Here is a 24,255-nt window from a genome sequence, read left to right as displayed (position 1 = left end):
AGTTCAAATGTGACCTCAGTTTGAATCAGTGGAGAAAGGATGTTGGTGCTGATTGATATCTAATCTTCTGCTAATGGATTCTCCCTGCGTCAGTCATTTGTCAATGCATGACCCCGTGAAAGCCAAGATTCTGACATCATAGATAAATTTAAAGGGAAGCTAGTTAAGAACACAAGGGAGAAAGGAGTAGAAGGATATGCTGTTAGATGAGGAAGGATGGGAGGAGGCTTGTGGTGTTCTGAGTAGCTTGGCTAAATAATCTATTTCTGTGTGCTGTTAACTCCATGTAGTTAAGGTGTTGAAGAGAATTCAAAAGCCACATGATTCGTTTATTTTTTTAATTAGCAGTGATAAATGAACAATAGAATGGCTAGAGGAGAGAAAAACAGGATGAGGGCTAGCAGTTGTATTAGCAGTATGTGGGTAGTGTTGTGAACCTAGAATCTCTACTGATTCTTTAATTACCAATGTGATTGGAGGCAGAAAAAGGAAAAAAAATGGGCATACAATACTGGGGGAAAGAATGGAAGGAAATGCAGCAGTGTATATTGAAATTGTGAGAAAGGTTTAAATAGAAGATCAAGTAAGAAGGTGATCAAGTAAGGAGGAGATGGGAAAACTTGGATTGATCTTTCTGGAGCACCAGAGGCTGAGAAGAGACCTGATGGAAGTTTATAATATTGTGAGCCATATAGAGAAAGTACGCAATCAGAAGCTGTTTCTCAGGGTGGAAATTTTGACTACTATAGGGCATTGATTTAAGGAGAAAGGGGTAACGTTTAAAGGAGATGTGCAGAGCAAGGTTTTTACACCAGACTGTTAGGTGCCTGGAACGAACTATGCAGGCAGACTAAGGAAAGGTTTTAAAAAACCAATAGGGTGTTGTCATAGGGAACTTCAACTTCCCTGATATCAGCTGGAACCACCTCAGTGTAAGAGGTTTAGACAGAGCAGAATTTGCTAGGTGCTTCCAGGAGAGTTTCTTAAATCAATGTGTAGATAATCCACCAAGAGGAGAAGCTTTACTGCTGTTGGGTTAAAAAGCCTTGGCAAGTGACTAACTTTTCAGAAGATGAGCAGTTAGGGAACAGTGACCACAACTCTTTAAGTTTAAGATAACAATAGATAATGATCAATATCGAGCTTGAGGGAGAAAATTAAATTGGAGCAGGGCAAATTATGAGTGCATTAGGCAGGAATGACAGAGAGTTCATTGGGAACAGTTGGTTTTGTGTGGGTTCATAAGTTTGAAGATGATATGAAGATTAGTGTGGATTAGGTAGAAGACTGGCAAAGAATACTGGAATATAGATCAGTTACAGATATGGGCAGAGAAATGGCAGATGGGGTTTAACCCGGACAAATGTGAAGTGTTGCGCCTTGGTACATCAATTGTAAAGAGATCTTGGGATCCAAGTTCATAGCTCCCTGAAAATGGCTACATGGGTTGATAAGAGTGGTTAAGAAGGCATATGGTGTGCTTGCCTTCATAGGTCGAGGCACTGAGTTTAAAAGTCAGGAAGTTATGTTGCAGTTTTGTAAAACTCTAGCTAGGCTGCATCTGAAGTATTGTATACATAACTGCACAACAAATTGCATAATTCCTGCATTAAGCAACTATTATTGCACAGTGGTTACCCCATTGTAGGAAGAATGTTAGGCTTTACAGAGGGTGCTGAAAATGTTTACCAGGATGCTGCATGGATTACTGGCCACATGCTATAAAGAGAGGTTGGAAAAACATGCATTGTTTCCTCTGGGGCTACAGAGGCTGAGGGGAGATCTGACAGAGGTTAATAAGATTATGAGAGACATAGATAGAGTAGACAGACATCAGTCATTTCAACCCTGAGAAAAACAGAGCAAGCATTTGATGCGAGAGGGGGTAATTTCAAATGAAATGTGAGAAGCAAGTTTTTTACATGGTGGTTGGTGCCTGGAATACACTGCCTTGTGTGGTGGTAGAGGCAGAAACATTGGCCTTTTGTGTGCTAATTGGTTCCGCACAACACTGATCCAATGGGCCTGTTCCTGTGCTGTTATGTTCTGTGTTCTATGAATTGCCAAATATGGTGGTGGAAACAGATATGATTCTGGCATTTAAGATGTTTTTAGACAGGCTTATAAATATTCTGGGAATAGGGGGATTTGGATCAGGTACAGGCAGAAGGGTTTAGTTTAAATTGACACAGCAGGAACATCATGGGCTCTAAGATCTGTTTTTTTGCTGGAGTATCTGTTTTATTTCAGCAAATTAAAATGTTTTTTTTGTACATGCATGAATGCAAAGCTTGCAGATACAAAAAGTTGCTTAATAGATAGCTTCACATATGCATTAGTAAAGAGTTGCTTCATGCCACTAATGAGGTACTGATCAAACGTAGCCACAATTGTAACGCAGCAATAAAAGAGAATGACAGTGGGTGGGAAGACGTTAGCAAAATGAGAGGAGATCTGAGAGGAATATAAACACTGGCACGGACCATTTGGGTGTTGTGTATTTTATATTATTCCATCTTGTCCATGTTGTACATAATTTAATCAAAACAAATGTGAAGCAATATATTTGGGAAAAACATTGAAAGGAGTTAAGCCAGGCATATTCATGCTTAATGTTACAGGAGGACATGGGCAAGAAATGGCTACATTCTATGAAAGATGTAGAATCCTTGTGGGTAAAAGTAAAAGAAACCCTAATTGGAGTTATATACAGGCCTCCAAACAGTAGCCAGAATGTGGACTACAAATTACAAAAAGAGGTAGAAAAGGCATATAGAAAAGGCAATGCTATTATAGTCATGGGGTATTTCAATATTCAGATTCAGATTTAGTTTATTGTCATTTAGAAACCACAAATGCAATGCAGTTAAAAAATGAGACAACGTTCCTCCAGAATGATATCAACAAAACACATGACAAAATAGACTACACCAGAAAATCCACATAACGTTTGGCAATCATCAATCCAGAGTCCGGAGAGGCTGCTGCATATTAGTATCACACTACCATCTTAGCGTATTCCCCAGAAAGGAGCTCCAAACCCACCAGACAAACAAGACCAAAAACTAAAGCTACGAAACCTGCACAAAACCACATTGTTACAACATATAGTTACAACAGTGCAAACAATACCATAATTTGATAAAAATCAGACCACGGGCACGGTAAAAATAGTCCAAAGATGTTAAAAGACTATAAGTTCAAAAGAAACCACCACACAGTTTCCACAAGTCCTCAGGGTCCCGATAGACTCGCCATCCCACGCCGGTGGCAGAAGGGAATATCCCCACTATGGACTTCCACGGCGCCGCTCGACTCAGCCTCGCAGACACAGCACACAAAGAAAGCGACCTGACTGCAGCTGACTCCGAGTCCGTCAAACCTCCGAGCCTCCAACCATCCCCTCCGGCACAGCTTCTCCGAGCACCATCCTCTGCCGAGCATATTAAGATGCCCCCGCCACTAGCCACCGGCAATGCGACCCCGAGGACTGGGGGCCTGTTCTTCTCAGCAGAGATCCGGACCTCACAGCAACAGCAGCAATGAAGAAGGCCTTCCTGGAGATTTCCAGATGTTCCTCCGTGCTCCCACGTCCGTTTTTCATTAGATTAGGATTGTGCACGGCACTCTGCTTGACAAATAACAGATATCAACTCCGGAGAGGCTGCTGCAGACTGCGTCACACCGCCATCTTGAATTTTGAATACAGGTAGATATGCAGGTAGATATGGAAAAATCAGGTTGATGCTGGATACCAGGAGATGAAATTTGTAGCATGTCTACAAAATTTTTTTTAGTGCAGCTTGTAGTTGATCCCACTAAGGGAAAGACCATTTTGGCGTGGGTGTTATGTAATTAACCAGATTTGATTAGGGAGCTTAAGGTAAAGGAACCCTTAGGAGATGGTATTCATAATACAATAGAATTCATCCTGCAATTTGAGAGGGAGAAGATCAAGTCAGATATAACAGTAATATAGTAGCATAAAGGGAATTAGAAAAGTATGAGAGAGTAGCTGTCCAAAGTTGTTTGGAAGGGGACACTAGCAGGGATGGCAGCAGAACAGCAATGGCTGGAGTTTCTGGGGGGAAAGCGGAAGGCTCAGGGAAGATACATCCCAAAGATGAAGAGGTATTCTAAAGGAAAATGATTCAACCGTGGCTGACAAGGGAAGTTAAAGACCGCACAAAATCAAAAGAAAGGGCACATAAAAGGATTGGGAATTTTTTGTAAACCTACAGAAGGCAACTTTTTAAAAATAAAAGCCATAAAGAGAGTCAGTTAATGCCACTTACTTGGATTTTTTGAAGGCCTTTGTCAAGGTGCCGCACATGAGGCTGCTTAACAAATTAAGAGCCTATGGTATTACAGAAAATATATTAGCATGGATAAAAGATTGGCCAACAGGCAGGATGCAAAGAGTAGGAACAAAGAAGGCTTTTTCTAGTTGGCTGCTGTTGATTAGTGGTGCTCCACAGGGGTTAGTATTGGAACCGCTTCTTTTCAAGTTACACATCAATGATTTGGATGATGGAATTGATGGCTTTGTGGCCAAATCTGCAGACAGCATGAAGGTAGGTGGAGAGGAGGTAGTGTTGAGGAAGCAGGTCTTACAGAAGGTAATACACAAATTTGAAGAATGGGCAAAGAAGTGGCAAATGGAAAATAGTGTAGGGGAGTGTATGGTCATATACTTTGATAGAAGGAATAAAGGTGTAAACTATTTACTAATTGGGGAGAAAATCCAAAAATCAGGTACAAAGGGACTTGGAGTTCTTGTGCAGAATTCTTTAAAGGTTAACTTTCAGGATGAGTCAGAGGTAGGAAGATGAATGCAGTGTTAGCTTTCATTTTGAGAGGAGAAGAATATAAGAGCAAGGAATCTGTAGAATTAATTGCCACACACGTCAGTGGAGGCCTAGTCATTGAGTACACTTAAAACAGAGATTGGTAGGTTCTTGATTAATCAAGGCATCATGGATTATGGGGTGAAGGCAGGAGAATAGGGTTGAGAGGGATAATGAGTCAGCTACGATTGAAAGGTGGAGCAGATTCGATGGGCCAAGCAGCCTAATTCTGCTCCTGTATCTTATGGTCTTATGGAAATGGGAATAATCATAAAATAATCAAGCAAAATAAACATTTATCCATGAGGTCATTATTTATAAAAGCAAAAAAAGTATTTAAGCTTAAAAATATTATATTACCTGTTTTTGCTGCTTTAAGCAGCATTGCATTTAGGGCCTAATGCGAGAACAGGTTCCTGTAGTGAAATTGGTCAGAAGGCCTTTTGAAACAGGATCTGTGTACTCCCGATGAGACTTCACTCGGCTCTGCACAGCTGTTAATTCTTTGTTGCATGGCATAAGGAAGTCAGCCATTGAAAGCACACTCTCCACACTCCCCATGTCCCAGACTGCAACAACAGACAACATGATTGCAATAGAAGAGGTATTACAGGTATTACAGAGCCCTATATTTAGTGACAGGCACCTGAATGTTTTCATTAATGGAAAATATTCTGAGGGAATGGATAAATCCCTCCTTGCAAAGACAGAAATTAATCAAGAATAATAAGCTTGGCTTTCTTAGGAGGAGAATCTGTCGAACAAATTTGATAGCATTTTCTAAAGAGATCTCAAAGTTTATTGACGAGGGCAGTGCAGTTTATATGGTCTATGTGACTTCAGTACAGCTTCTGACAAGTTCCCATATGGGAGAGTGACACAAAACATTAGTCCGTAGGATGTTGTACAAGCTGGCAAATTGGATCCTAGATTGATTTTATAATAGGGGCCAAGATAACAGTGAAGGAACAATTAATAATCCACCAGAGGAAGTCAGCAAGATTAGGACAGAAATTATTGACATTTCTGATTGAAATTCTGCATCAGGCAATAGTGAAAGGTTGTCTTTGTGAAAGGAAGATTGGGACCACAGGGGCCAATGCCAACCTGGATGTGAATGCAGGAGGTATAATAAGTACATTCACAATTGACAAGAAAATTAGTGTTTTGTTGACTGTGATTGGATTCTCTTAGGTTACCAGACAACATTACCTGCTTGATAAGATGGCTGAAGGAATTTAATTCTGGTAAGTACCAGGCAATGCATCTAGGAAGAACTACTAAGGGTACAGCATACATAATATATGGTAGGGATACAGGTACTATGGAGAAACAGTGGTCTCTGATGTGTAAGTTCAAGGAACCCTGAAGGTGACAGTGCAGGAAGACAAAGTGGGGAAGAAGGTATATAGAATATTTGACTTCATTAGCTAGGGCATAGAATGTAAGAGCAAGGAGGTTAGATGCAACTTTATAAACCATTAATTAGGTCACAGGAATACTGTTTGCATTTGTGGTAACCACACTATGGAAAGGAAATAATTGCTCAGGACAGGGTGCAGAAGGGTTTCAGCAGGATGTTGCCTGAAATGAAGCAAATGAGTTATGAGGAGTGATTGGATTGGCTGGATTTGTATTCTGTGGAGCCATGGAGGCTGAAGATGGGCCTGGTGGAATTATGAGAGGTATAATAGGGTGGATAGTAGAAATGATTTCGCCTTACAAGAGCTTTCTAAAACTAATTGATTTAAGGTAAAGAATGAGAGGTTTAGTGGGGAATTAAGGAAGAATTTTTCTCTCAGAATGTTATTGGAATCTGCAGAACAATAAAATTTCAGTCTGAGTGGGTAGTGGAGGAAGGAACTCTCACTAAATATCTAAACATGCATTTGAGGTGCAAAGGGACTCAGGACTGCTTTGCAGGATTCCCTAAAGGTTCATTCGCAGGTTGACTCTGTGGGGAGGAAGGAAAATGTGATGTTAGCATTCGTTTCAAGAGGACTCGAATATAAAAGCAAGGATGTAATGTTGAGACTTTATAAAGCACTGCTAAGACCTCACTTGGAGTATTGTGAGGAGTTTTGAGCCCTTAGGAGACAGTTCAAAGGAGGTTCATGAAAATGATTCCAGGTTTGAACGGCTTGTCATATGAAGAGTGTTTGATGGCTCTGGGCCTGCATTCACTGGAATTCGGAAGAATGAAGTGTGATCTCATTGAAGCTTATTGAATGGTGAAAGGCCTTGATAGAGTGGATGTTGAGTGGATGCTTCCTATGATGGGAGAGTCTAAGACCAGAGGGCACAGTCTCAGAATAGAGGGGCATTCTTTTAGAACCGAGATGAGGAGGAATTCCTTTAACTAGAGAGTGGTGAATCTATGGAATTTGACACCACAGGCAGCTATGGAGGACAAGTCTGCATGTACATTTAAGACAGAGATGGATAGGTACTTGATTGGTCAGGGAATGAAGGCAGGAGATTGGAGCTGAGAGGAAAATTGGATAGGCCATGATGAAATGGTGAAGCAGATTCGATGAGTCAAATGCTGTAATTCTGCTTCTGTATCTTATGGTCTTGTGATCTTGATTTGTCAAGTCCAAGATGACTACAGACCAAGTGCAGGTAAACAGGATTGCTATGATATAGTACCGGATGAACAGCATAGACATCGTGAGCTAAAGAGCTTGTTTTTTGTTCTGTATCACACTACAACTTTATGTTTTTTTCACCTGTGAGACGGTTGTGCAGACACGAAACAGAGTTAGCAGCCTTCCAAAAGGCAGAATATAGGTACCAGGAGGACAATGGAACAGAGTGCTGGGACTTCAACGTAAGGTTATCAAACAGGGAAGATAATATTTTTTTTATAATTTATTAATTATCTGGGATTGCTTTCTTCTAAACAATTCATGAGGCATTCGTAATGCTCAAGTGCACCCTTGCTTCAGAAAAGCATACTTGGTTGCACTAATTTACACTGTGCCAGGTGACATTGCAGTGAGCAGCAAGCAGAGACATATGACAATGATCCAGTGATCAATGAGTTGAAAATTGTCATCATCCCGAGAGTGTGCAGCCTAACATATAAACATGACTAAAGGTGCCACATGGTTTTTCCTGTGGCTTTGAAAACCTGAGCTTAAGAATGCAATGTTGTTCAAACAGATCTATGTAGGATAGCTTCCTATCTTATCTACATACATTTACCTCCTGCACCATGGTCTTCAACTCCCCATGTGTTAATCTATTCTGAAGTATCTGGTAATGGAGTTCTGCCAGTTGTATCATGGCTGAGGCACCCATCAGCAGATAAATCTGGTAGAAGAACTAGCTTTAGCATACTCTGTTGTCCTTAAAAGCTTCCTGGGAAGACTGGGCATTCCAAAGATGACTAGTCAGTGTTCCTGATGTCAACAACGTTTTCCTTTAATCAATAGTGTGATGACCTCCTTGTTTAACTGGAACATTTCCACAGTAGACGTGCTATAGAACTTGGAAGTCCAATTCACGTTGGTGTAGGTGGAAATATACAGTGCAGAATTATTATCATAATTACATGTGCACCAGGTGCCATGAAAGGGTTGGATGCCCTAACAAGGATCATGCACAGAAAAGTCTGTTTCTGTTTCATCTGGAAGTAATTCTCAATGCAATCTTCTCCAAGAAAATACAACTTTCTTTCACCAAATAGCACTTAAAATTCAACACCAAAGTGATCTGCTTTCTAGGCCTGTATCTTTGTGCACAAAATTGAATAGACCATGACAAGGTTACTATTATCTGGCGATCTATTATGTCAGCGCAGTTTAAAATATTCAAAAAAAAGATTTGTATGCCAATAAAAATGAAAGATCATAGTTGAGTAGATTTTTTTCGAACATAACAGAAAAGGATAAGGGTGGAGATTTAATCAATGTTTTCAAAATGAACAATGAAAGGTTAAAGTGTATTCTGGTCTGAAATAACTTTTGACTTTTGCTGAAGATGAATCGGTCTTAGGAAAAATTGTTCCATTCTTGTGTGACATATAAATAGATTGCAGATTATTTTGTGCATTAAAAAAAACAAAGTTTAAGAAATACAATGAAATTTGTAGCAATGCCTCTTCAAAAAGGCTCAGTTTATCAAAGATTCTTCAATCTGGTAATTAAGCAGATGTTATTTCCATGCCTTCTCACATTTTCTTTAGCATATTGCTGTTGCCACCTATATTTAATATCATCAACCTATCCAACAAACTCTGTAGAGAGTGTTTTTATTATTGCATCTTAAGTATGTAAATAAATTGCTTACTGGTAAAATTTAATACAGTGTAAATATATAAAAGAGTTGTCTCTGACAAGCAGACAAAATTATTTAGAAAATACTACTGCTCCATTTCATTTCTCAATGTGTTACTACAATTACCATTATTTTACAAGCAAAGTAGTAAGACAATGTATTTTCTATGGAAAATCACTGTCTTTAACCACAGCACAGATAGAATGTAGAACTTGCTACCATAGGAAGCAATCACTAAGAATCATTTTAAGAGTAAGCCAGGTATAAAACTTAATAAGTATGTTGCATCAGTCTTCAATGTACATGGCACTACTACATTGGCTGACTGGCAAGAGGCAATGAGGGGGAACAAAGAGGGCTTTTTCTGGTTGGCTGTCAGTGACTATTGGTGTTCCACAGTTGTCGGTGTTGACACCACTTCTTTTCATGTTATGTATTAATGATTTGGAAGATGGAATTGATAGCCTTGTGGCCAAGTTTGTGGTCAATACAAAGATAGGTGGAGAGACAAGTAGTAGAATGCCAAAAAATTTTAGAATGTCAGGGGACAGAAGTGAGTGTAGTTTCTATTACTAGGGAGAAGGTGCTTAGGCAGCTGAAAGATCTGAAGATAGATAAGTTGCGTGAAGCAAATGGACTACATCACAGGGTTCTGAAAGAGATAGCTGAAGGATTATGGAGGTATTAATAGTAATTTTTCAAGAATCATTAGATTCTGGAATTGTTCTTGAGGACTGGAAAATTACAAATGTCACTCACTCTTTAAGAAGGGAGGGAAGCAGAAAAAAAGAGGAATTACAGGCCAGTTAGCCAGACTCCAGTGACTAGCAAGATTAAGGGTGAGATTTAGAGGTCCTTAGAGGCACAAGATAAAATCGACCGAAGTCAGCATGGTTTCCTTAAGGGGAAATCTTGCCTGACAAAACTGTTGGAATTCTTTGAGGAACTAACAAGGAGGATAGATAAAGGAGAGTCAGTTTACTTTGATTTTCTGAAGGCCTTTTGACAAGGAGCCGCACATGAGGTTGCTTAACAGCATAAGAGCCCTTGTGGTATTACAGGAAAGATGCTAGCATGGATTGAAGATTGGCTGCCCGACAAAAAGCAAAGAGGACAAACAAAGGGCATCTTTTCTGGTTGGCTGTTGGTGATTACTGGTGTTCTGCAGGGATTGGTGTTGTGAATGCTTTTTTAGCATTATATGTCAATGATATGGATAATGGAGTTGATGGCTTTATGGCCATGATTGCAGACAATATGAAGGTAGGTGGAGGAGCAGGTAGTATTGAAGGAGCAGAGGGTCTGCAGAAGGACTCAGACATTATGAGAATGGGCAAAGAAGCGGCAGATGGAATATAGTGTAGTGAATTGTATGGTCATGTACTTTGGTAAAAATAAATAAAGGTGTAGACTATTTTCTAACTGGGGAGAAAAATATTAAAATCATCGGAGCAAGGAGAGTTGGAAATCCTTGTGTAGGATTCCTTAAAGGATAAGTTGTAGATTGAGTCTGTGGTGAGGAAGGCAAATGCAATGTTCATATTCATTTCGAGAGGATTAGAATATAAAAGAAAGATGCAATTCTGAAGTTTTATAAGGCATTGGTTAGACTACACTTGGAGTATTGTGAGCAGTTTTGTGCCCCTTATCTAAGAAAAGATGTGTTGACATTGGTGGGGTCCAAAGGAGGCTCATGACCCTTCTCATGAAGGGTCTCAGCCCGAAATGTCGTCAGTGCTTCTCCCTATAGATGCTGCCTGGCCTGCTGCGTTCCACCAGCATTTTGTGTGTGTTGCTTGAATTTCCAGCATCTGCAGATTTCCTTGTGTTCATGATAATAATTCCAGGAATGAAAAGGTTAACATAGGATGAGTGTTTGATGGCTCTGGGCCTATACTTGCTTGTTTAGAAAAATGAGGGGAGGAGGGGGAATCTCATTGAAATCTATATTGAATATTAACAGAGTGGATGTGGAGAGGATGTTTCGTATAGTGGGAGAATCTAAGACCAGAGGGCAATAAAGGGGTGTCCATTTGGAACAGAATGAAGAGGAATTTCTTTAGCTAGAGGGTGGTGAATCCATGGAATTCATTGCCACAGACAGCTGTGGAGGCCAAAGCCATTGGGTATATTTAAAGGTTTTTGTTTAGTCACCATATCAAAGGTTACAGGGAGAAGGAAGAAGAATGGGGTTGAGTGAGATAGTAAATCAGTCATAATGGTGTGACAAAGAAGACTCAATAGGCTGAATGGCCTATTTCTGTTCTTATGCTCTTATGGTATTTGCATGGGACAGAAAGGAATAAAAGGACCAGCTGACTGGCTGAGATAAAGTCAGGTGAAAAGGCAGCTCAGCATGGTATTACTGGCCAGATTACTACATACACTAAAGTTGTCCTCTCCCATGCTTTTAAATCATCAAATCCTGGCCAGGCCTATCATTGTTGTCACGTAGATCCCTTCAATCCAGGATCCAGAATCTGTGGTCTCTTGTGTCTCCTCTGTCATTGTTGGCATTCATTATATAGTGACATTTTGGAAGGTGGTCTACCGAGGTGAGCAGCCTTGATGCCTTAAGCAACTTAAAGTGGGAGAGGGGTGCAAAGTGTGATTCACAATGCAGGAGTGAGGAGGAGCAGGAGCTGACAGATAGAGTAGCTTTCACGATAGATCACTAGAGTGCAAGTGTGCATTCTCACACTCCAGTGAGTTGCACTAGAGTGCAAGATATTGCAGGATTGCCAACTGCACATCATCACTTCAGCCTCTTCCGTGACCCTGTAACTGGTTGCCTGGTATATCCATCTCTTAGATCATTGCTAACTCGAAAGTGAATAGAAACTTTTATTTTTCAAATAAGCAGTACTTGGCTGGCAATCAAGCCGCCACTTTCCCCAGCTCCAATAAAATGTAAGTAACAGAAGTTTTCAAAGAAAAATAAACTAGTACAATCAGTGAAAATGGAAATAATTTGAACCTATTTATTAGGTCAGAAATGTACACAACATCCCTGACCTTATCCCTGAATTGCACTAAGGGAATGAAACTGTTGTTGAGAGCAAGGAGCAGATACCCATAAGGGTAATGAGAATAACAAACATGGGACAACTTTACTGTGACCATTAACCACAACTAGAAATATGTTTTCCATTTCTCATATGCTTGCTCTTGCCTGCGTCCTTGGCAGTTCCTTGGAGCAATTAGTGCTGCAGGAAGACAGCTCTTCTTCACCCCAAGGAGTAATTAGAGATGAGAAATAAATGTGAACTCCCCAGCGACATCTGATCTACTAAGTAATTTTCATGGTGACACTAGTTCCATGTGGTCATCATCTGAGAAATTATTAAGTAAAAAACCAAGTATATCAACCTGCCAGGCATATGGTAAATCCAGTCAGGGCCAAAATGGTATAGTTCTCATACATTTTCTTCATGGATATTTTAACAGATCTTTGCTTGCTGTACTTAGTCTACAAGATGTTGCTGCTGTGGCATGATCTTGTGAACGATTGGCAAGGAGGGGATTGAACGTTGGTGTTCTGCAGGGATCTGTTCTGGGATCCCTCTTCCTAGTGATTTTTATAAATGACCTGGATGAGGATGTAGAAGAATGGGTTAGTAAATTTGCTGATGACACAAAGGTTGGGGATGTTGTTGATAGTCTGGAGGGTTGTCAGAGGTTACAGCCGGACATCGATAGGATGCAAAACTGGGCTGAGAAGTGGCAGATGGAGTTCAACCCTGATAAGTGTGAGGTGGTTCATTTTGGTAGGTCAAATATGGTGGCAGAATATAGTATTAATGGTAAGACTCTTGGCAGTATGGAGGATCAGAGGGATCTTGGGGTTCGAGTCCATAGGACACTCAAAGCTGCTGTGGAGGTTGACACTGTTCTTAAGAAGGTATATGGTGCATTGGCATTCATCAACCATGGGATTGAGTTCAAGAGCCGTGAGATAATGTTATTGCTATATAAGACCTAAGTCAGACCCCACTTGGAGTACTGTGTTCAGTTCTGGTCACCTCACTACAGGAAGGATGTGGATACTACAGAGAGAGTGCCAAGGAGATTTACAAGCATGTTGCCTGGATTGAAGAGCGTGCCTTATGAGAATAGGTTGAGTGAATTTGACCTTTTCTCCTTGGAGCAACGGAGGATGAGAGATGACCTGATAGAGGTATATAAAATGATGAGAGGCACTGATCATGTGGACAGCCAGAGGCTTTTTCCAAGGCTGAAATGGATAACACGAGGGGGCAGAGTTTTAAAGTGCTTGGAAACAGGTGCCCAGGGGATGTCAGGGGTAAGTTTTTCACACAGAGATTGGTGAGTGTGTGGAATGCACTGCTGGCAATGGTGATGGAGGCGGATACAATAGGATCTTTTAAGAGACCCTTAGATAGGTACATGAAGCTTAGCCAAATAGAGGACTATGTGGTAGGGTAATTCTAGACAGTTTCTAGAGTAAGCTACATGGTCGACACAACATTGTGGGTGAAAGGGCCTGATGTGCTGTAGTACTCTATGCTCTATGATTTTAAAGGTTGACTACGAGCAGCTTTGGGAAGTGGTGATCTGATAGGAGACTGCATTGTCTCTGAGGAATAGCAGAGCTCTGTGTTAGCCAGATGAAGGGCATAATGAACCAAGCCTCGCTATGTGCATGCTCATCAGCTTTAGTCTACGGGGTGGTCTGCTGTGATCCTTATTCACACCTTACAAAGATGAATCAGCAATCTTACACTCCAGGAAAATGAACATAAGTTGTACATTGGTGTCCTATGGTAGAAGAGTAAACTATGTACTATGAAATGCAGTAATATCTCTTATTTAGGATTATAATGCTATGAAATGCACCTACTGTATTAAATGGAAGACCTCACTATTGTGGCATTGTTTATTAGCCTAGAACTAGCATTAAAAGGATGCTAATTATTTGTTTATAGCTTTAAAGGGAAAAATGCATCCTTTATAGTCTCTTGCAGAACTTTACAGCTTACTTCCTAGTTATTGTAATGTAGTAAAATACAGCAGCCAATTTGGGCACAGCAAATTTACACTGGAAGTTCATTTTCAATGACATCACATTCCTTATGTACTTCCTATTTTTCACACATGGATTACATATTGATTAATAACAGCTGTCCTGGAATGAGTCCATTTTCTGTATTATTCTTTTTGTTCAACTCTTAGTGATTTGGAGTGCAAAACAAAAAGCAGTAATAACTAAAACTCTATAACTGTACAATGAACTCGTGAGATAGCATCAAACAGAAAAGCTAGAGAACACATTAGTCCATAGCTTTCCATGAGTAAAACATCTTTCATGATTCATTATTTATCAAGGTTCAGATGTGAGCATGAACTACAGTCAGAAATCTGATTAAACCCGAATTCAAATTGTTTGGCAAGGCAAAAGCAAGGTTCTTTATTTTCCTGTGAATTGTGAAAGAAAGAGGACTTTGCTCTTTCACTGCCAGAAACTAATGTTCTCATCAAATCACAGGAATTGTATAACAGTCACAGCAGGACATTTTACAAAATGTTTAACACCATCTAATTAGGATGTTTTATTTTCTATTGGGGAAAACAACTAGAATTTCTGAGCACATTAAACGGACTCCATGCTGGTGGCCAGTCTCAGTGAATCACAGCTGTTTCCTCATTCGCTAATTGTGTTGGTGATGCACCTTGTGAGTAAAAGTTAAAAACAGAAAATTTAATAGAGTGGACTAGACTGAAGTTACGTCTTTGTATGTCAGTTAAATCTTTTGAATGGCATGGTCTGCAGTACTGCATTCCAATCCCAATGGCAATGTTAGATAAAGCTTCAGACAGGTATGGAACCATGCCAGACAAGTGAAGTTAAGTTAAGATATGGATCAGCCATGATCTAACTGAATGGTGGTGAATGTTGCCATATTCCATGAAAAGATGCTGGGTTTGTACATTTGGCACAAGGTCAAGGATGTGTTATTGCAGTGCAGGTAGCTTCATCAAATAATAATTTGAAGATAACCTTCTAGCAATATTTTGATTTTATTGACTCAAATAAATGGAACAAGTCTGGGTTTGATAGCGCAGAGCTGGACATAATTTTGTGGCTGTGAATTGAGTACAGAGCTCAAGTCGTGCAGGTGAACGACCCATGTGAAACTGTTCAACTACTGCTGGACAAACAAGGAGGATCAGAAAAATATTAACATATTTAATTTCTTCTTCATTTGGTGATGCATTAAAGCTGCATAGATCAAGGGAAACCTTTATCTTCACACCTTGCTGGAACTTCAGATTTAGATCTATAACACCAAGTCTAAATACAGTGGATTTCAGTTAACTGGGATACATTGGGACCAGTAAAATTTGAACGGCAAACACGAGGAAATCTGCAGATGCTGGAAATTCAAGCAACACACACAAAATGCTGGTGGAACGCAGCAGGCCAGGCAGCATCTATTGGAAGAAGCAATGTTGACGTTTTGGGCCGAGACCCTTTGTCAGGACTAACTGAAAGGAAAGATAGTAAGAGATTTGAAAGTAGGAGGGGAGGGGAAAATGTGAAATGATAGGAGAAGACCGGAGGGGATGAGGTGAAGCTGAGAGCCAGAAAGGTGATTGGCAAAAGGGATACAGAGCTAGAGAAGGGAAAGGATCATGGGACGGGAAGCCTAGGGAGAAAGAAAGGGGGAGGAGAGCACCAGAGGGAGATGGAGAACAGGCAGAGTGATGGGCAGAGGGAGAAAAAAAAAGGGAGGGGGAAAAAAACTAAATATATCAGGGATGGGGTAAGAAGGGGAGGAGGGGCATTAACGGAAATTAGAGAAGTCAATGTTCATGCCATCAAGTTGGAGGCTACCCAGCCGGTATATAAGGTGTTGTTCCTCCAACCTGAGTGTGGCTTCATCTTGACAGTAGAGGAGGCTATGGATAGACATATCAGAATTAAAATGAATGTACTTGGCTTTTTCTCTTTGGAGCAACAGAGGATGAGAGGTGACCTGATAGAAGTATATAAGATGATGAGAGGCACTGATCGCGTGGATAGTCAGAGGCTTTTTCCCAGGGCTGAAATAGCTAACATGAGAGAGCATAGTCTTAAGGTACTTGGTAGAGGTCAGGGGTAAGTTTTTCACACAGAGAGTGGTAGGTGTGTGGAATGCAATGCCAGCAACAGTGGTGGAAGCGGATACAATAGGGTCTTTTAAGAGACTCTTAGATAGGTACATGGATCTTAGAAAAATAGAGGGCTATGCATAATTTTCCATGATTATGAAATGTTTCTACTACATTCAAACTCAATGAGTAGATATAGCTGGAATATGAACCTTGTTTCTGTTAAGTTTCAGAATTATTTTGACTATTTTCCAAAGAAATAATTTGCAATATATATTGATTTTTACACATTTAAACAAAACAGGTAAAGGACAGCTTAAACATCACAAGTAAGAAGAGCTGTTGGTACCAATGATCTTCAAATGTGAATACACTGAGCATTTAGAATCCTAATCTGCCAAACTAAAAGCCAAAGATAATTTCACCAAGATCAGCTTTTAAAAAGCTGACAAGAGAACAAAAAATTGATAAGCCAAAACTTTAAGACTTTTGAAAACAAATTATTCAGGGATTTTGCTCTATAATGTTTTAAAGCTGGTGCAATGGAAGGTGAGGAGGGCAAGAGATGAAAATGTATGAAAAGCTAAAGAGTCTCACAATTCTGTTACCCCAGAAGGAAACGCAGAAACTTAATTTTATTAAAATCTCCCTTAGCAATTTGTAGATTGATTACTTTCTGGTTCAAAATGGCTTTCAACAACTATCTTTAAATTGGTGTTTGTTTAAAGGAAGTCCATTAAATAAAAACGATTTAATCTTTCTCTGATTGACCAAAGGTTTATTCCAATCAAGATAGTAAGCAGCAAAGGTAGAATTGTGCTTGCTACCTAAATATGGAAGTCCCCCATGCCCTCATCTGTCTTCTAATGCTGCTTCACTAACTTACTCCACCCCTGGCATTTGTATGTTTTTTTCTCCAAAGCTAATTCACTCTAATTCATCATTTGACCGCCTTACCTGTTTGTGAAGCATCTTGCATGATTTGATGTTAAAAACTATGTGAAAGGTTAAATGGGTTATCCAAATCCATGGCAGTAATGTATGTCAATATATGGAAATTCTGTACCACTAGCAGCACATTTATCAATTACTGGATCTTTATAACAAGTTTTGTATTTCTTCTCAGAAATATGCATTGGGAAACATGGTTTGAATTTCACATAATGAACCCCTTTGCATCTCCATTAGGCAAAACTCCAATCCAGGAAGACATATTCATAAAAACATATCTTTAGAATCAAAGAGAAAAATATTACTCACAAGTGGTATTAGCAAATCCTAACTTCCAAGATTTTTCAATTAAAAATATTGGTCTAAATTTTGTTCACTTTTACTGACCAGCCAATTCCATGCTGGTATTTTTCAGCATGAGCATCAGTAAGTTCAGGACTCCTCAAAAAACTCAGGAATCTTGAACTTACTGGCTAAGGCCTGCCAGCCAGTTTGTAGCCGCATTCTCCCAATAAGCTGCCCATGAGTTCAGCAATAGAACCAGATTTAACTGGCACCCAATAGCTGATGAATCTCCTCTTGGAACCTGGCATCATGGTTCAACCTATTTAAGCCCATTTATCTGAAAGGACTACAGGGAAAAATGCAAAGTAATATTCTTGATTGATTTCCAGGTAGATTTATGTTGTAATTGATTTTATTTTGTTTGAAGTAAACAATATTTTAAGTGTTTTCTAATTATTTAGTTTCATCAAGATTTGCAACCATCAAAGTGGGGGGGGGGGGGAACAGAATTGATCATATATCCAAGAGCTCCAAGCTAGTTAGAAGACCAGTATCAAAGAAGAATTCATCTCGAAGCAAACTAAGAACTCTCAGTTCTATTCCTGAGTCTTAATCATGTGTTGAGAGATATCAGGTGGCCTTGACCTACACAAGAAATTGAAATACTACCTTGACCAGTCATCAGTTATGGCAGCACTTTCATACTATAATGAGCTGCAAGACAAAGCTGGGCACCATCACCAACAACAACACATCCCTTCATGCTGAGCTCTGTGTTCTATGCACATTTTGAGCCTGAGAGGATTGGAATGTCAGCACCTGCCTCAACCACCACCAATGCACCTGAACCCACTGTCACCGTTGTAGATGCAAAGTAAGTCTTCTGGGGAACGAACCTGAAGAAAGCATCTGGCTCGGATGGTGTCTTTGGCTGTGTCCTTGGATCCTGCATAGATCAGCTGGTGGGAGTATTTGCAGACATTTTTAACTTCGCTCTACCACAATCTGATGTTCCAACCTGCTCTAAGAGGATCATTATTGTTCCAGTACCTTAAGAAAAATAAAACAATGTACTTTGATCACTACCGCTTGGTGGCTCTAACACCTACCATTATGAAGTTCTTTGAGAGGCTGGTCATGGCATACACTAACTTCAGCACACTGCTATCTACCTACCACCCAAATAGGTGCACGGCACATGGCATCTCCCTGGCCCTGCACTCAGCACTGGAGCACCTGAACAGCAAAGGCACCTCCATTAGACTATTGTTTATTAACTACAAATATTATATTTCCAAACAAATTCATCTCCAAATTCCTCCCTCAACACCTCCCTTTGCAACCAGATCCTTGACTTTCTGACCAACAGACCACAATCAGTAAGGATAGGCAGCAACACCTCCACCATGATTATCTGCCACACCGGTGCCCCACAAACACTCACAACTGTGTGGCCAGATTCTGCTTGAACTCATCTACAAGTTAGCAGAGGATACCACCACAGTGGGCTGAAGCACAAGTAATGGTAAGTTTTGAGTACAGGAAGGAGAAAAACAGGAAGCGACATGGTGCCACGCAAACAAATTTTCCCACAATATCAGCAAAACCAAAGGACTATGTGCAAAGTGCACATAGTCTTGTTTATATCAACAATGCTGAGGGTGAGAGGGTTCAAAGCTTCAATTTCCTAGGAACAACTTCAATAGCCTGTCCTGGTCCAGCTGTATGGATACCTTGGCCAAGAAAGTTCACCAGCAACTCTACTTCCTGAGGAGGCTAAAGAACTTTGGCACGTCCCCATTGCCCTCCACAAATTTTTATAGATGCACTTCAGAAAGATCTGAACTGGATGATCACAGTTTGGTATGGCAACTGTTCTGCCCTAACCATGCAGAGAGTTGTAAACACAGCTCAGCCTTTCCTCCATGGACACCGTGTCATGGTCCGGATCAGTTCCCCTTTAAATTTAGTTAGGTTGCGATCCGGACCATTGACACCTTGTTCCCTTTTAATTTCATTTCACGCGTCCCTTGATCTTGGCAATCAAGGTAATCTACCCTCGACCCGAACTGGCAGTTTATAAGCCCTTGGCTTTAGCCATTCGGCGCGAGAGTGTTGAAGCCTTCGCAAGTCACCGCCGCCGCTACGACAAGCCAGAGTGATCCAGCCCGCATCGGAGTACCAGCAATTCGCCTTCTGTCACCAGAGTGGGTCCGGGCAAGGTCAATCTACCAGGGGTGAGTGGAAGGCAGAGTCCTGACTCGGCGTTTATGCCCCTTGTCTGCCTCTACCCCCCGAAGTGTCCCGGCTCAGTGCCTGAGCTGAAGGCAGAGTCCTGACTTGATGTTCCTGCCCGTTGTCCGTGTCTATCCCTCGAAGAGTCCCGGCTCGATGCCTGATCTGAAGGAGGAGTCCTGGTTCAAGATTCCTTGTCCTGTGTTTTGGTGTCCACGTTTCTGGCTGCAGCGATCCATGGTATCCAAGTGTCTGGCGGCGGTGAATCAAGGTCCCAGTCTCCAAGTCCAAGGTCCACGGCTGTTCATGCTCCCCCTGTCCAAGTCCAAGGTCCAAGGCTGTCCATGCTCCCCCTGTCCTAGTCCAAGGTCTGCGGCGATCCAAGTCCCTAGTCCCCTAGTCCGAGGTTCGTGTTTCTCTTTGTCCTTGATTTACCGATCTTCTGTACAGCGAGTAATAAACGCTATTTTATTGTACCTAAGAAAGACGTGTTTGTGTCCTGCGTGTGGGTCCTCTCCCAGCACCTTTGTCCCCACCTCGTCACACCCGGTCTATGCTTTTTGCTGCCCTATTAAAGCATCCTGCATAATCAAAGGCCCACCCACCTGGAACATTCTCTCTTTTCCCCCTCCCTTCTACCAGAAGATACAAAAGCATGAAAAATGTACCACCAGGCCTCAAGGATGGCTTAAATACTGCTCTTATAACATGATTGAGCATTGCTGTGGAATAATAATATTGATTATTGACCTCACAGTCTACCTTGTTATGATCTTCACCTTACTGTATGCCTAAACTATACTTTCTTAGAAAGTGTAACACTTTATTCTGCATTCTATTATTGTTTTCCCTTGAACTACCTCAATGCACTGTTGTAATGAAATCATCTATAAGGATGCCAAGCAGAATAAAGTTTTTCACTCTACCTCAATACATGTGACAATAATAAACTAATTTATAGACACCTTTGTGTGAGGTGTTGAGTCATTACCTCATTCAGGCTGGCACTTTTTTAGTGACAATGAACACTGTTACTAGATGTTTATTAGCAATTGTTAATAGAGTTAGGGTGATGCTTAAATATAACATCTCTGGCCCAGGTTCTCAAAGGTTCTGGAAATCTCGTAACTGAAGAGACTTGAAAACTGTATGTAATGTTTGTTTTTCAGGACATTTTGTGGAAAAAGAGACAACAGAATATTTCTCAAACCCTAAGCTTTCCTATAAACTACCCTGTAATGCAACCAAAACATTTTATACTCCATTGCTCTCTTCCAGAACTAAAGTGTGTTCTCCTGAACTCCTCGCTAATCACCAAAATGCAGCTCAACCCATCCAATTTGCTCTCGAGAACTCCCTTCCTCGTATCCCATTCCTCTCCTATATCAAATTCTAATTGTTTACAATCAGGCTTTCAATCTGGCTGGGTGCACCAGGTTGAAACTACATCTGACTTCTTGCTGCCTCAGTAAATCAGCCAATATAATTAATCAAAGAGCACACCCACCCTGGACATTGTCTTTTCTCCCCCTTCCCGTTGGGCAGATGGTAGAGAAGCTTGAAAGCATGTACCATCGGTCCTAAGTACGGCTTCTATCTCGCTGTTATAAGACTATTGAATAGCTCACTCCTACGTTAAGATGAACTCCTGACCTCACGATCCATGTCATTCTGATCTTGCACTTTGTTATCTGTCTGTATTATGGTTTGTTTGTAAGTTTAACACTTCATTCTGCATTCTGTTATTGTTTTCCCTTGAACTACTTCAATGTACTGACATAATGAAATAATCGGGGTGGATAACTTGCAAACCAAAGTATATTTTTACTATATCTCGGTACTCATGACAATAGTATGTTCACTTAATTTAAGGTAACATAAACTCATCTCAATGGTCCCAATATTTATCACCATCTTTGGACAGATCAGCTGAGACTGGGAATTTTCAGTACACAGAATCAAGAACAGGTCAGAGCGTGGTGATTCATCATGCTAATGGATGTTGCTCTCACAGCGCCCGGATATCTTATACGGATGGGTGAAGGCTAAATAATTGTGTTGCTGTGCCATCATCTGCTTAGACTTGTTTTGAAATGATTTGTTTTTCTTCCACCTGCACTGCTTTTGGCAGCACTATATGCAACTTGCTGTTAGAAGGGCAGGATTTCAGTATGTTTTTTTTAAATTGACAAGTTTTAGTTCCTTCTTGCCATTGGCTCTCTGGCATTGCCGATGTTTTCTGGCATGCTGCAGTGTCCTGCAAAAATACTGTCAATAAACCCTTTCCCCCAGACAGATGCTACTTGACCCTCTGAGTTTGTCTTTCGTTCCAGATTCCAGCATCTGCAGGCTCATGTATCTCTGCTGTAATCTCTACTTCTTCCTCTACAGATTATGGTTTCTAAAACACAGCACATCTGATTAAAGTTAATCAGTTTCAGATGCGGGCTCTTCGGAGGCAGCTCACTTGCAGAAAGGTTCTACTTCTATCAATATCCTCCATTCTGAAGTGATTGTGGGATGAGAGAATCCAGTTCACCATTTACACCAGGAGTCCAATTATGACAGACAATGGTGATAACATGATGACAGATAAGTGTGATGACGACTATAAATTCTAGCCATGGCAATTAGATGTGGTTCAGATCATCAGTTTATGTTAGTAAATTTGCTTTGTGCAAGCAGTAACCCAAATGGCACACAATATATCAAGACTGATTACAAAGGTACATCAAAATTTCAAGAGATAGAAAAATTCCAAAAAGTTAAACCAACAATGTAAAAACAAATGAATATTTTAGCTACAAGTGAAGATCTACACACCTATGATTGGCAGATAATTGTGTCTAATTCAAATAGAGTTGTTCTGCTGTGGAACAATATTTAGTTAGTATTTCTAAAGTCAGGGAGAGAAATGGAATAGCAAGAGGACAATACACAAAAGGCCATAAAACATAAGAGCTCAATTAGGCCATTCAGCCCATAGATTCTACTCTGTCATTCCACCGTTCGATTTACTATCCCCCTCAACTCCATTCTCCTGACTTTTCCCCGTAACCTTTAATACCCTAACTAATCAAATATCAACCTCTGTTTTAAATATATTCAATAAGTTGGCCTTCACAGCTATCTGTGGCAATGAATTCCATAAATTCACCACCTTCAGGCTAAAGAAATTCTTCCTCATCTCTGTTCCAAATGGACATCCCTCTATTCTGAGGCTGAGCCCTCTGGTCCTAGACTCACCCACTATAGGAAATATCCTCTCCACTCCCATTCTATCTAGAATATTCAAAAGCTTTGAATGAGATCCCCCTTATTCTTCTAAACACAAGAGTAAAAATCCAGGGCCATCAAACACTCCTCTTCCGTTAATCCTTTCATTCCTGGAATCATTTGTGTGAACCTCCCCTGGATCTTCTCTAATGCCAGTGTATCTTTTCTTAGATAAAGGGCTAAAAACTGCTTAAAATGCTCCAAGGTTGGTCCGACCAATGCCTTATAAAGCCTTAGCCATACAGCCTTGTTTTTATATTCTAGCCCTCTTCAAATGAATGCTAACATTGCATTTGCCTTCCTTACCATTGACTCAACCTGCAAGTTAACCTTTAGGGAATATTGTACAAGGACTCCCAAGACAAATTATTCCTTTGATTTTTGAATTTTCTCCCTGTTTAGAAAATAGTCTATGCCTTCATTCCTTCAACCAAATGTATCACCATACACTTCCCTGCACTATATACAATCTGCCACTTCTTTGCCTATTCTCCCAATCAAAGTATTTCTGCAGACTCCCTGCCTCTTCAACACTGCCCGTCCCTCCACCTAACATTGCATCATCCACAAACATGGGCACAACACCATCAATTCCATCAAGATCACTGACATACTGTATAACGTGAAAATAAGTGGTCCCAATGGCAACCCCTGTGGAACTTCACTAGTCACTGGCAATCAACCAGAATAGGCTCCCTTTATTTCCTCTCTTCGCCTCCTATCAGTCAGCAAATCTTCTATTCATGCTAATATCTTCCCTGTAATACCATGAGGGCTCTTATCTTGTCATGTGTGGCACCCTGTCAAAGGCCTTTTGATAATCAACGCAAACAGCATTCACTTATCTCCTTTGTCTATCCTGTTTGTTATATCCTCAAGGAATTCCAACAGATTGGTCAGGCAAGATTTCCCCTTAAGGGAACCAAGCTGATTTTGGGCTATCTTATCATGTGCCTCCAAGTACACCAAAGTCTCATCCTTAGTAATGGACTCCAACACATTCTCAGCCACTGACATTGGGCTAACTGGCATATGATTTCAAATCTTTCAAATCTCTTACTATCTTTCCTTTCAGTTAGTCCTGACGAAGGGTCTCGGCCCAAAACGTCGACAGTGCTTCTCCTTATAGATGCTGCCTGGCCTGCTGTGTTCCACCAGCATTTTGTGTGTGTTGTTGGCATATGATTTCCTTTCTTCTGCCTCCCTCCTTTCTTGAAGAGTGGAGTGATATTTGCACTGTTCCTATCCTCCGGAGCCATGCCAGAAT

At 40.6% G+C, this 24,255-nt stretch overlaps 1 long non-coding RNA gene across 3 annotated transcripts in view; it reads right to left on the bottom strand.

The window, feature by feature from the left end:
• Positions 1-2,625: 2,625 nt before the first annotated feature.
• Positions 2,626-24,255, bottom strand: part of LOC140732795 (uncharacterized) — an 86,119-nt gene continuing 64,489 nt past the window's right edge. Inside the window, exons 2-3 of one of the 3 annotated variants that reach the window (XR_012100136.1) lie at positions 5,208-5,416; positions 2,626-3,931 (exon numbers count right to left, since the gene is read on the bottom strand). This is a non-coding gene — a long non-coding RNA (uncharacterized lncRNA). The remainder of the gene's footprint in view (positions 3,932-5,207; positions 5,417-24,255) is intronic. The other 2 variants (XR_012100137.1, XR_012100135.1) reach the window with 2 other exon arrangements.

The sequence above is a fragment of the Hemitrygon akajei genome, chromosome 9 (genome assembly GCF_048418815.1).
Source record: "Hemitrygon akajei chromosome 9, sHemAka1.3, whole genome shotgun sequence".
NCBI lineage: Eukaryota > Metazoa > Chordata > Chondrichthyes > Myliobatiformes > Dasyatidae > Hemitrygon > Hemitrygon akajei.
This window is presented reverse-complemented; position numbering and strand designations above follow the sequence as displayed.